Genomic DNA, 14,189 nt, shown 5'->3' on the forward strand with positions numbered 1-14,189 from the left:
CCTTGTGGTGAACACACTTAAGGGATTACATTGTATTCTTACTCGGACTTTCCCTCTGAGTGTCTGACAATGAGGCATACAGCTGCTAGAAAGGAAAGGTGAGGGGAAAACTGTCAGCCTGTGGAACAACTTGTCATTGATTTGTTTCAAGTCTTAGAGTTCACACCCTTCCCCTCCTTTTTTACTCCACAAAGGTCCTCCTCCTTCCAGAACGTTTCTCTTCCCAAAGCCAAGGACTGATAAGGAATGAGGACAGAACGGCGGGTGCCTTGTGGTCTCAAGTGGCTTATTGGCATCGCTAAGATTTTTCAGCCTGAGTAGCACCCGTTTAGCTTGTCACGCCCCCCGTAGCAATGCTCTTCTTTAGATACTTTCTCCCTGTTGACAGGGGGTGGGGTGGGGTGAGGTGGGGAATGTGCCATACTGTGAGTCAGGTTCAAGCTTGCTCGCTTGCTGTCTCTCCATTCTCAAGTTTAATGCAGGTCAGCCTGTGCCAGACAGGGGATGACCATTCCAGGAGCTAATTGAAGGTGGCCATGAGGTGCAACTGAAAGATGAAGGGGAAAGAGGAGCTCATGACAAGGGAGTTAGGAGAACCCACCCTGGGCAATGCTCCTGTGTGTTATAAACGTCTGCCAAAGGAGCTACGATGAATGGAAGATGGCACAGCCCCAGGGGTCAGAATGTCTGGGTCCAAGTGCTACTCACCCTGCAGTCTTGGGCAAGCTCCTTCTCCTGGTGAGGCCCCAGTTGCCTCCCTGTTGGGAGAAATAAAGGGTCAGCAGAGGGTGGGGAGGAACCGAGGAGATCTTGTAGTGGTCCCTATGCTCTAAGTCACTCTGGGGGCCTGTGTCAAATGCTGGCTGTGAGTTTATTTTTCAGAGTCTGGCCTTGCATCTCACTGTAACCAGTAGCTTGTCCTTGATCCTTGAACCTCTCCCCAAGCCCAAGAGAGGTGAAGCTCTGATGTTGCCTTGGGTGTGACCCCAGTCAGGCTTATTAATAAACAACACTTCCTGTTGCTCTACAGTGAGATGCTCTGAGGAGAGCGGCAGGGGCCACACCAAGCGAGGACCTCAGCAGGGACAGAAAGAGCTCGCTCAAGTTGAGTCAGTCCATGTTTTTTCCTGTTAAATGATTCACATGCCGAGGCAAATTGGTCTGAGATGGGCAAACTCAACTCTGCCTTTCATGAGCTTCCAAATGAGTTGGTGATTTTTGTTTTTGTTTTTCCTATTTCACTTCTCTTCCCTTGGAAACATGATTGCAGTGTTTTCCATTTCAGGTTAAAGTACCCACCCCCTCCATTCAGTGCCCTGGGGAGGAGGGGTGAGCGTATCAAAGGAACAGTGCGCTGATGCTCTTGACTTTGAATCTGTTTAAGTGGCCGTTTTAAATGTTATTCAGATTCCTTAGACTTCTTTGTGACTTTTGACTCAAGTAGGTTAAATTATAAATAAACAAAATTTCCTAACATATTGTACACAATGAAGTCTGAGCTCTTTAGAAATCAAGCTCCAGACACGTGAAATTTCCGTGTATCTCAAAAGGCTTATTGTTGTAAACATCCTAGACTTTTTTCAATTCTTTTGAATGGGCATTCCTCCCGAAAGGTATAACATATGTAACATTTTTCTTCATTAAAAAAATTTAACCTTTCCTGTGAAAGGCATTCTGACATCCTTTTAACACTACTAGCTCCCATTTTGTCCTCCTGTCTTAAGTGAGGTCAGTTTTAGTTAAGGCCCTTCTTCCATGTTCTGCTTAATTTTCATGCATGTCCATAACTCTAATATTCTTTTAGCCAAGTAATTCAGGAAGAGATGGTTTTACTATTTGGATAATTTGGGCAACAATAACATCCGCCAGTTTAAGACTCTCCAGTTACTTCTCACTGTAATTAGAATATTAGCCAAACTCCTTTCCATAACCTATAGAATTCTGTAAGGCCAACTCCTGTCCAAATATGGCCAAAACCCTGCCTTTCTCTCTAAACAATCTCCCCATCATCCACTGTGGTCCACACACAGGCTTCCTCTCTGTTCCTCCAGAGGGCCAGGTTGTCTCCGGTTCGTTGCCCTTGCCATTGCTACTTCCTGAAAGATTCCTTCCTCATTTTCATCTGACTGCCTCCTTCTCCTTATTTAGGTCTGAGATCAAATGGCACTTCCTCAGTGAAGCCATTACTGTCCCCCATACCAAGGGAGCTGTAGCCCTTTCCTGCTTTATTTTTACCCCAGCTTTTAAAGCTACTGGAATGCTTTAATTTGTTTTCTTATTTACTAGTTTTTAATCAATAGTTATTCTCTGTTAAGTCTGTTATGTCCTGCGAGAGGAGGGCCTTTATCTGTTTTGTTTACTGCTGTATCAGTTTCCAAAACAACTGCCGGCATATAGGAGGCATTCAGTAAATGCTGGTGAAGGAATAAATCCTGGCCCATATCCACACCTACTTACAGCTCACTTCCATTTTTCATGGGGAGTTCTGGCTGCCTTGAGTCTTATTACACATTGTGTAATCTGGACTGAATTATCAGTTACAGTGATATCCTCAGATGGCTGTCAAAACAGTAGGAAGCTGGTAATGTCCAATGTCATTTGATCCAATTTTGGAAAGAGACACAAAGAGCTACGAATGTTAAGGATATACTAATATTGTGAGTAGGCCTTTTTAAACTTTTCCAACAAAATATATCTAATAGCTCAGAATAGTGAGTAATAATACTTAGAGGAAGATCTAAACAGGAGTATAAAGTAGCCTCAAGGACAATGTATCTCTGAAGCCTCAAGATTTATTTTTAAAATCCAGATGAATTTTGCATTCTAATCCATTAGTATATATCTGGGTTTGATTTAAAATAAAAGAAATTTCCCCTCAAATATTTTTGGGGGGGAAAAGTGCCCTCCAAGAAGACATGTCCTATTTACCCTGGAAAACAACCAAGAATCCCCAAGTACATATGGTCCAAGCTGATAATTATCCAGAAATGATTCCAGAGGAGCCTTGAAGGGAGCACAGTTCCCTCTCACCCCGTGCTGGCCCACTCACCTGTCCCCACCTTTGCCCCAGGGAGGAAGAGCTCTGGAACAAAGACTCCTAAGTGAACTGAGAGTCCTAGGAGGTGTCATGTTTTGAGAACGATAAAAGGCTAAAAGTTCTATCTTCCTGCATCGCTGTCTTCTCAAACATCTCTTTTAAATCTTTTCACTGCTCCCTTTCTTACCGTGTGCTTGGTGAGATAAGAGGTACAAACCACCCTTGCTCCTGAGAGGAGAGATCCTAGAGTGACCATATAACTCAGTATTCTCAGGACCATCCTGGCTGTGACAGTTGTCCTGGCATTAATAGTGCTCCCTTTTCACTTGTAGAATATGCGATCACTCTAAGGTACATCTTCCCTGCTCTTCCCCCCAACTTAAAAGGACAAGTAGGAACCAAACTAAAAGAGTCTTAGACAATATGATGTAAGTCCTTTTCCAGGCCAACATCAGGCCACTAAGGAAAAGTCCTTGTCACTCAGATCAGTTGTCCATTTCATCCACTAAGGAAATCCCAAAAGCATTTGAGGTCCAAACCTTGGTTCACAGTAATGAAAGTTTTTGGTCTAATGTAATTCTGCAGTTAGGATCTGTAATCACTATTGATTGCTCATTGAGGCTTCAGGATCCAGGCCATCATGTGTGCCTTACAATAATAATATTTACAGGGAGAAAACAGAAGAAGCAACCAGGATGGTAAGGGTGAATTGAGTTATTTAGTAAAAGTATTTTTAAATAAAATAAAACATACTGGATGGAAAATATTCAGTCAGAGATACCACATGAATTTGAATAATCAACCCTTTCAATGATCTAGCATTTGAAGGCATGAAAGAGAAAAACATTAAACCATGAGTGTACCAAAAAAAAGAAAAAATCTAGATGAGCTAGTAATTATGGTGGCTACTGTGGGAGGCATAATAGACCGATGGTCCCAGCTGCTGCCCTGTGAAATCCACCACCACATTTGCTCTGAGGCCATGCTTTCTGTGGCTGCTCCCAGCCATGACTGAGCACCACCTGGCTGCTAAGGCAGGCCCATTCCTGAAAGATGCAGGGACCCTCTGACAGGCAGTTTTAGCTTGAGGACTCCCAATTAACCTTGCTGAAACTTTATCTGAATTGAAATCTGAAGGCCTTTCTTCCTTGCCTTCCTTCCCTCTCTCCTTCACAGGGATCAGTCCTGCATTGTAGTCTGACAGCCCTCCCTGCCTCCTCCAGTTCCCACTTCATTTTCTGCCAAGAGGTTTCTTTCAGCAAATCTCTTGCATATCTAATCTCACCTTAGCACCTGATTCTCAGAGGACCTGAACTAACACAGTGATCCAAGGAGGGATCTATTTGAAGGACAGGAAGAATTAGGCTGTTTAATGTATTTAAGATAATTTGATCCAATACGAAGAGGAAGAATAATAGGTATAGTGACCATAAAAGAAGTTTGATTAGATTTAAGAGGGAAGTTTCTGAGAACAGGTCATAACATAAGGGGTTGTGATGGTGAGGACCGAGGTGAGAATAGTCAGGGTCTGAAGTTATTCATTTGTAAATCTGGTGCTACGTTAAGACCAAAAGCCAATTTGAGAATTTGAAGAGATTCCATTGTGTTTTGGACAACATGGATAGTTCAATTGATATATGTGCACTGGAACCCTTTTAAAATAACTCTGTTTTTGGCAGGGGGTGCTTTGGAGTGTCTTGCAGTGTTTGTGATGACAAGGTTTTGCATAATTAGAAAACATAAATTAGAAAGTTAATTCTTTGCAAGAGATAATAAATTTTTTCAGCTCATAGAAATGCATTTATTGTAAAAAGCAATAGCTTATGTTTTCATATTCCTTCATATATGGAACTTTGTGTCCTCAATGAGATGTGGTAATGTCTGTAGAACTGAATTGAAAAATTGTTTGGCGTACACTCTTACATTTAAACCTAACATATATCGTGTGAGGTTAGGAGGGCAGGTAGCATTAAAACTCACTTTACCAAAGAGATAATGGAGACTTGGGGAGTATAAATAGCTAATACGTGGTAAAGTTCATCCCAGAAACCAGGCTGTAGTAGAATTTCTGGGAGTGACTCCTAAGATTTCACACCCTAACCCCTACAATGTGTGGATGGGATGAGACGTAACTCATTCCCATGATTGCATTGTGTTATATGGCACGGATGACCTTTAAAAAAGATTATCCCAGTGGATCTAATCTAGTCACTTGCACCCTTAAAAGCCTCTCCTGCTGGTGGTAGAAGAGAAATCAGAGAGAGATGGCAAAAGGGGAAGTCAGAGAGATTCAAAGCAAGAGAAGGATTCAGTGTGCTGTGGCTGGCTTGAAGACAGAAAAGCCCACGTGGAAGACATGAGAAGATAAATTCTGCCTACAACCAGTGAGCTTAGAAGAGGATCCAAGCTCTAGATGAGAACTGCAGCCCCAGCTGATACCTTGATTTTGACCTTGTGAGGCTCTAAGTAGAGAACCTGCCTAAGCCACGTTGTGCCCAGACTTACGGCCCACAAGAACTGTGTGGTAATAAATGGGCGTTATTTTAAGCAACTTTTAAGTCTGTAGTGATTTGTTACACAACAGAAAACTAATACATGAGTTTTGTAATTCCCATATTTTCTACCATCCTTACTCTTAACCAATGCCACTAGAAATAAATTGTAGTAAACTGGAGAAGTGTAGTACTAACCTTCTAGTTTTGCAAATTTAATTTTGATTAGAATTTTAGCTTTCTTAGATTTATTTTAGGCCTGTCCTCTTGTCCTTGGGTTTTGAGCCTATGGGCTTGAACTCATTTTCAAGAAGACAGAATATCCATTTCCTCATGTTGATTGTTTATTTGAAAATATTTCAGGTTGATTATAAATAAAATAATCCAAAAAAATTATTATGGATTAAATTTGCTGTCATAGTTTGGGAACATTGTTAATTCTCTTTAGTGAAAATATTGTGGTGATTGTTTCAACAAGTATAGTGAAGAACTATTATTTTATCTGTGCAGTGTACCTCCTTCTGTAAACTTTACTCCCACTCTTTTGGAAATGCTCTTCCCCAAGTCAAACCAAGTGGTTCTGAGAAAATGTGCATGTTCATATATAACCCCATGCTCCTCCCCTAGAGAACAGTAAATTGGTTTAGAGATGGACAAAATCTTCCAGCTAAGGCAACAAAATCTCCCTCCTCTGGTAATTTTTAACTTTTCACCAGAGAAAGTGCAAGTTGATCCATCACCCATTGTAGAAGTTGTGGGATGTAGAACTCAGGAAGTACCCACGGCAGTGTTTCTTGCCATGTGGAAGAAGCCATCCTCCAGTGACAGAGAAGGGAGCCAGCGCAGAGAAGCAGAAGCAGGGGCTGGAGAGAGAGTCCCCTGGTGCTTGACCAGTTGTTTCAGTTTTTTCTGGAAGTCCCATCTCCATCCCTGAAGTTCCCATGGTTTGATTGTTCAGTTTTTCATGACATTCTGTGAATCAGCCTTTTCTCTTTACCTAAACAATTTCAAGATGGTCCAATAATCTGTAACCAAGAGACATGTGACTCATACAATGGAGAAAGTTCATTTCATTTTCCCTTGAAAATATTTATCACTGTGTAGTGGTAAAAAGTTCTAGCAAAGAAACTCATTCAAATGTCTCCAGGACACTGATGATTCAGAAGGGCTTACATTTTGATTCCTTTCAGGTCACCAACTGCCACACTCACTTGGTGGTTCTTCGGTTGGTTGGTTTGGTTTTTCTCTCTCGGTTGTTTTTGCTCACCACCAAATACTCCTTCCTAAAAGCTTTGCATGCATAAAAAAGTTTTAATTTATTACTGCTCTCTTGATTATAGATCACTATTGATAGGTAGAGCTGTAGTTTATTCATTGTTACTGCTGAATAATATTACATCAGGTGATTCTGCTGCAGTAATTTATTCTACTGTTGGTGGATATTTGGGTTGTTTTCATTTGATTTATTTCTTGGTGTTAGGAACAACGTAGCCTTGAATATTCTTACACGTGCCTGATGTAAGTATCTGCATACACACTGTATTCTGTCAGTGTCACATCATAAACATTTTTGGGCACATGTCTCACTTGTGTAGTATATCTACTTTTGAATATTTTTTATTGAAGCTGAACTAAATGTTTACAAGTGTTATATATTGCTAAAGAGCCTTAACAGGCTGAGAGAGAGAGAGAGAGAGAGATTCGACTGTAAAAACCTGTTTTTCTTTTCACTTCTATTCATATTCTTAAGGAAAAAATACTAGAATAATTTTATGTCAAATGTTTTTATATTTTGTTATAACTATTTTGTTATATAATATATAATATTACATTATATATATGATATTATTATGTGTAATATATATAATATAAATATTTTGTTGTAATATAACTCATAGTTTTTATATTTTGACATCTGATCACTTATAAGGAAGAGATAAGGGTGCCAAGTATAATCTTATTCACTTATAATTGGTTAATGTTTCACAGATGGAATCATAACATGTGCTTTCGATTATAAAGAAATAACGAAAGGCTTTAGTTAAACTGATCTTTGTTGAATCCCTGCTCTTTGGGCAAGTTATTTTAAATTTTCCAAGGCCTCTTCTCCAAATGCGGATCCACAGAGTGCTGTGGCTATGGACATGGGCTCACCACTCTGACCTTAAATGAGTTGTTTGGTGATTCTAGGCATTGGCCTTCTAGTGCATCTTAAGATAGACACTCAGACAGACCAGCACACACACTAACATACATACACGTGTATGTAGATACTTAAGCCAGGCACGTGTAAGAATATTCAAGGCTACGTTATTCCTAACACCAAGAAATAAATCAAATGAAAACAACCCGAATATCCACCAACTGTTGAATAAGTTACTGCAGCAAAATCACCTGATGTAACACTATTCAGCAGTAACAATGAATAAACTACACCCCTACCTATCAATAGTGATCAATCTCAAAATAAGATATTGAGAAACTAGTAAATTCTAGAATAATTCGTTCTTGAGGATTCCATTTCCATCAAGTTCAAAAACAAGTACAACTATACCATGTGTTATCTAGGGATACAAACAGAGGTGGCAAAACTAAAAACTAAACAACAAGGTAGTGGTTTACACAAAATTTAGGATAGTGGTTACTCCTAGAGGTAAGAGGGGGACATGAGAGGGCACACAGGGACAGAGCTGTATTTCTTAAACAGAGGAGTATGTATAGGGTGTCCACTTTCTCATTCTTCTGCCAACTGTATATTTTATGCACTTATGGTCATTTTAAAGCAAAAATAGTAATTATAAAAACTACCTACCACACTCTAAGAGAACTAAATAAAATTATAGCTGTTTAGCAACAGTGTCTAGCATATAGTAAGCTCTCAATAAGTGATAGGAGCCATAGTGATGATGTTATGACATGGAGATATTTGTACCACTTAGAAGAAGAAAATGCCAAAAAGTATGTCTTCCAAGATGCCTAGAAAATCTATGTTAGAACCACAGTCCTACTAGAGAATGAAACTTGATGGCTTTTAACCTTCACTAATCCTAGAGACAGTACCAGAGGGAATCTTAGTTTCCCAGCCATAGATGAGAATTCTGCATGGTTAAATGTCAGGCCAATACTGATGAATATGAGGTATTTAGTTTCCTGATTTCAAAGAATTAAGCCCAACCTTTAAAGAAAAAATGATTAATATCTGCCTCTTAGTAGGAGATCAAGTATCGACTTTAAGCTTTTCTAACTAGTGTCTGATCGCAGAATAATAGAATCATAGAATTAGTAAAGCACCTTGACCATCATCTCATATAATTATTTGTTTTAAAGCTGAAGAAGCTAAAACTCAGGGAGGTTAGTTGACTTCAAGGTCAACAATGAGTTTTGAGACACAACCAGAACTAGAACACAAGTTAGGTTGGAAGCTGCAGAAAATGTACTACTGTTGGTGTTCACCAGACCAAATAGAAGAGAAGATAGGAGGAGGATGGGAGTAGAAGGGAAAGTGAGTGAGATCGGAAGCACCCAGCTCCTTTCAAAGGAGCTTTGGAACTGGAATTCACTGAAGGTTCCCTGGGATACAGGCCTGACACACCACTTGCTGGGTAACACCTCTGAATGAACTCCTTTCAGGCCTGATTCCTGGGAAGAAGAGAGACTCAGCTCATTCTAATAGCAGGTATTATCTCATATGCAATTTCAGAGAACTCTGACACCCTCTGTCTCACCCTTATCTCCATCACCTGCAACTAATCCACTTGATGGGTGTATAGCGTATTTGCTCTTACTTAATTATCCTCAAATCGTGTTTATCCCTAGCCAATCATCCATCTAAAGCTAACTTTGTAATTATTTTCTTCAATAAGAACTCACAGGAAGCCTATTAAGGATAAAGGCTCTGTTCTGGACCCTACGAAATTGATGAAAGTGTTTAACCAAACTCCATTTTCCTTGTCCATTCAGGGGAGACGGTGATTTATTCTAAAGAAAAATAGACCAACTAGAAGTAACTCTGTACAGAGTAATCCACCCAACCTTTATATCACAAGGACAATTAAATAAAAGCCCATAAAGAACCTTTGCTTGCTTCAGGACCTTATCAGCTTGAGCCAGCTGATAGGGAAAGTAGGTCTTATGGTTGAACTCTTGAACCAGGAAAGGATCAGTCCAAAGTTTCTGTCAGGTGACGTGACCTACAAAACTATTCCCATTCCTTGGCTTATCTTTATGACTGACAAATGATTGCCTCTTATTTGCTCTATATGCTTGGAAAACGTGGTTAAATTGCTGAAGCTATCCCAAGCAAGAGATTTCCTTCTGGGAAAAAAAAGAAAAATAATCCCCTAAATGCAAGGTTTAATTAATGGAAAAGAGGCTTAGATTATTAAACAGTGCTTTCTACCCCCCCCCCCCCGCAATGTTTGGTGATTTGGGAGCTTTTTTTTAACAAGCAAAAACACCTCTAAGCAGAAACCAGACCTTTCGCTAACTTTTGTATTCTAATTTGTTGCCACTCTATGGTGCTTGTAATAGCCCGTAACAAGAAAGTATGACCTCATCAGTTGTTTACTCACTGCTGTTCACCAATTTTATACGTTTCATTGGAAAGTCCCATTTAGGGGAAATTTCTAAGTCATAAAAGAGCTCTTTTTTTGTTCTTTATAAATGAAAAAGTTGAATTGTAATCTAGGTACAGTGGATGACTTCTCTAAAGGGATAATTCAGTGGGCAGAGCCCAGTTTAAGCCTCCCTGATTATTAAGGGAAGCTGGGTTTGAGATCCTAAAGCAGGACTGTGACCAAACAGTGTGACCATCTAGTGGCCTTATGCACTGGCATAGCTTCTAACTTCAGAGATGGACAGTGAAAGGCAGAGTTAATAACTGTCTATTGACTGACCAAGCAATGTGCATAGACAAGTGTTCAAACAATGAGAATACTCTCTCCTCAAGAGACTTATTGTCTGAAACATTGAGTTAAATGGAGCACCCACTGTATCTAAAGACACCAATTAGTGGACAAAAACTGTTCAATCAAACGCCAACCTCCATAGTCCATTGGGAGGGCAGTAATTTTAGCATCAGAATAAAGTTACTTTTCAGAAATTAACCCTCTTATGAAGGAAACAGAGAAAGAAAAAGAAGACATAAACAAGTAAATACATCTCTCAGACAAGATCATGGCATTTTTTTTTAATCTCAGAAATTATTCCAAGTTAAAGAAAATAATTTGAAAAGACAAATATTTTCATAGTCAGGAACACTAGGTTTGGGGCATTGTCTGTTGGTTTCTTCACCTGTTTTAGTTCACTTTTTCATCAAGGGCCAATTTATTTCTCAGACCTTGACCTAGCAATAGATTAAAGTCCTTACTCAGAGATATGGAATGCCTTATCTAATGACACATATTCTTTCTCTGTCCTTCAAAGCACATATTGCCCCCTCAAAGGAAATTCACATGACACTAAATGACACAGCCCATAAGTACCTCATATGGAGATCCCCCTGGCTTCCTGAAGACCACATCACAGCACCAGTCAGCATCCTTTGTAAGAACCAGCAGATTCCATGTGTAGTTACAGTGCTGGGTAGAGGAAGTAAGAACAGGAGAAAGCAGCCTTAGGTCATCCTCCCAAGGCCCCTGATGTGGAAGGAACAATTACCTAGTACACACAAACGATCATTGTAATCCCCAGTACAAGGGCTTGGGGTGTGGGAAAGGAAGCTCGGCGTGGAATTTGAAAGCTAGAATTGCAAGGTGAGAGATCTAAGAGCTTCAAGAGGAGTCTGTTTTGTTTGTTTTCAGTCTAGACTGAGGGTGCAAGGACTTAGGAAATATGCTTTAGGTTAGAAGACACCCGGCGGGGGGCGGATTGTTTTCTTTCTCCGCTTAGAGCCCTGAGCAATAATGCACATGTCAGTGCCTGCACTCAGAGCTGACTAATGACGACAGAAATTCCCTCTCTTTCTTTCTACATCCAATCAAAAATCAAGACCGCCACTACCTTCTTAGGACGTCCTCCATGACTTATATTTCCCATACTACTGCGTTCTTCAATATTTCAGATGTCTCAGTATTTCTCACCTGGATTAGATCAGTCATCTCAATAACTGCTCTCCCCACTAACAGTCCCTGATCTGTTTTCCACACTGCTTTCTAAGGAGTAGTTTTGGCCATAGGATTGCCCAGTTTAAAAAATTTTAGTTGCTTCCAATAGTCTTCGGGTTAAAATCCAAGCTATCCTAGTACAGACTCTGATAACTCAGTCACCTTGGTTCATATCCTGTCTTTGTCACTTACCAACTTAGGAAAGTTTCTTAACCTCTTTCATCCTGAATTTCCTCATCTCTCAAATGGGATAACGATAGTCCTTCTTCATAGGTTTGTTGTGAAGATTCAATGAGATGCTTCTTTTAAAGACCTTAGCACTGTGCCTAGTTTTCAGTAACTTTTGGCTATTATTACTATTATGATTTCACCAACTCACTATTAGCTATGAAAGCCCTCTCACAATTTGACCCCTTCTCCCTCTCCAAGTATCTATCTTGCTGCTAGCCCATCAGTAATCACAGGTCTTAGGGACTACCTACTGTGTGCCAGTCCCTGGTGCCAAAGGATTTATATGTGTTCTTTGACCATTAGCAATCCTATTAGATCAGTACTAGCATCCTCATTTTACAGGTAAGAAAACTGAGACTCAAAAATTTAAGCAACTTGGCCAAAGTAACCCAGCTAATAAGTGGTGGAGCCCATAGTTGAAATCAAGCCCATTATACACCAAAACTCTTATTTTTATGACAACACTATGCCGCCTTTACCCTATTTTATTTCCCAAAACAGCCACAACAGTATTTCTGGCCCTGTGTGTTTTTCCAGAACCTTGCCACTTCTCCATTAAGAGGTAGCATCTATGTCCCCTCCCCTTGAACCTGGGCAGGACCTTTTGACTGCCTCACCTAATTGAGTCTGGCACCAGTCAGGCTACATGACTTCTGAGGCTAGGTCATAAAAGGCAACGTTTCTTCTGTCTGGCAGTCTCTTTTGGAGCATGCACCTTTGGAGTCCTTAGCTTCCATGTAAGTTCAGCTCCCTGAAGCTGCCATGCCTGAGAGACCACATGAAGAGATCACATAAAGATAGAAATGCATCAGGAGCCCCAGTTGCCCAGCCATACTTCAAGCAGCCCCAGCAGACACTGCACAGGCTAGAGAGGCGCTGCCCCACCAAGCCCTGACCAAATTACAGATTTGTGAGCTAAAGAAATGATCATGATTACTTAAGCCACTAAGTTTTGGAATGCTTTGTTATGAACTAGTAGAAAACCAGATCACCCACAGAAACCGCCAATACTATTTAAATCACTTTCATTTCCCCTGACAACACACCTTCCATGGCCTTCAAATATGCAGCTGTCTCTGCCTGCAAATCACCACCAGCCCATGGTACCCCAGCCAGCACACTCATACCCTCATTTAGAGAGTAAATTTGCTTTCAAGAGTCATTGTAGGTAGTTTTTGTTGTAGTTTTAGTCATCTTTAGTCATTATTGTAATTTTCATCATCTTTCCTCAAATCTGGAAGTGGGTTGTTAAGGACCTAAACTTCAAATCAAAATGTCTAGGCTTAGTTTTTTTTTTTGTTTTGTTTTTTTGTTCACTGCTTCCAGGCTGTGGGACTTAATCTCTTCAACCTCTGTTCCTCCAAAAGGGAGTTATAGCCAAACCCCTATCTTGTATTGTAGAGGTTCATTTACAGCTCTGGGCAAAGTTCCTGGCATTTAATAAGAGTTCAATACATGTTGCTGTTATAAGAGCACTAATTATATTGCACTGCAATTATCTCTTTCTTCCTCTGTTTCCTCTTCTGAACAAGAACAGTATATCTTCATGCTTGGTACCTAGGATATACAAAAAAACATTTTTGTTAATTGAATAAATGAATGAATGAACCAAGAATCAAATGGATGAATGAGTGAATGGGTATGTATAATTTAGCCTCCCTTCAGCTCTTTTTGTCCAGCATGTAGGAGGGGGAAGATGATAGAGATCTCCAGTTCTAGGAGAAGTAGTCCGAGTGCTGGCCGTTTGCTTTCATGTCAGGTCCAATTCTTCTCTCTTTTCCTAGTGGTACTGTGGTACCACAGCCATGCAGGGAGCATCCTCACTTGGCCAAGTGAACCCTTTTACACCTGACAATCCAAACCAGATGACAGAACTGTAAGGAAAGCCAGTGCCAAAATCTCAGATGGCCTCCAACTACGGATTCCCTTCCCTCTCCTAACTATTTTACAGCGTGCCATCAAGGTACCTGACCTTGCCAAGTAAAACCTGTTAATCTTTTACAATGTCAGTCTTTTTTATGGACTCGATGATACGGCAATGCCATATGGTGGCAGTTCTGTAGAAGGGACCCTGCTCCTACCTGACCAGCAGGATAGTGCTGCACTACGCAAATAATTTACCTCTTGCCTCAAGCTTGGTGTCTCCCCACTGATTTCTACTCAATAGAGAGAAATTTCCTAACAGCAACACAAACTTGATTAATTCGATGAGAAGAGATATTGTACACTTAATTTTCATTTTCACCATAGGATTTACATACATACGTATTTAGACATAAAATTCACATTATAAGAGCTAACAACCTATAGATATGTTGGCTGAGT

At 40.2% G+C, this 14,189-nt stretch overlaps 1 long non-coding RNA gene across 1 annotated transcript; it reads right to left on the bottom strand.

Annotated features, from left to right (window-relative positions):
• Nucleotides 1–22: 22 nt before the first annotated feature.
• LOC105092866 (uncharacterized) lies at nucleotides 23–11,270 on the bottom strand. Its single transcript, XR_004136125.2, has 3 exons — nucleotides 11,013–11,270; nucleotides 709–758; nucleotides 23–85 (listed from the first exon to the last, which is right to left on the bottom strand). It is a non-coding gene; the product is annotated as an uncharacterized LOC105092866 (long non-coding RNA).
• Between the last annotated feature and the right edge of the window lie 2,919 nt (nucleotides 11,271–14,189).

This window comes from Camelus dromedarius, chromosome 10 (genome assembly GCF_036321535.1).
Source record: "Camelus dromedarius isolate mCamDro1 chromosome 10, mCamDro1.pat, whole genome shotgun sequence".
NCBI lineage: Eukaryota > Metazoa > Chordata > Mammalia > Artiodactyla > Camelidae > Camelus > Camelus dromedarius.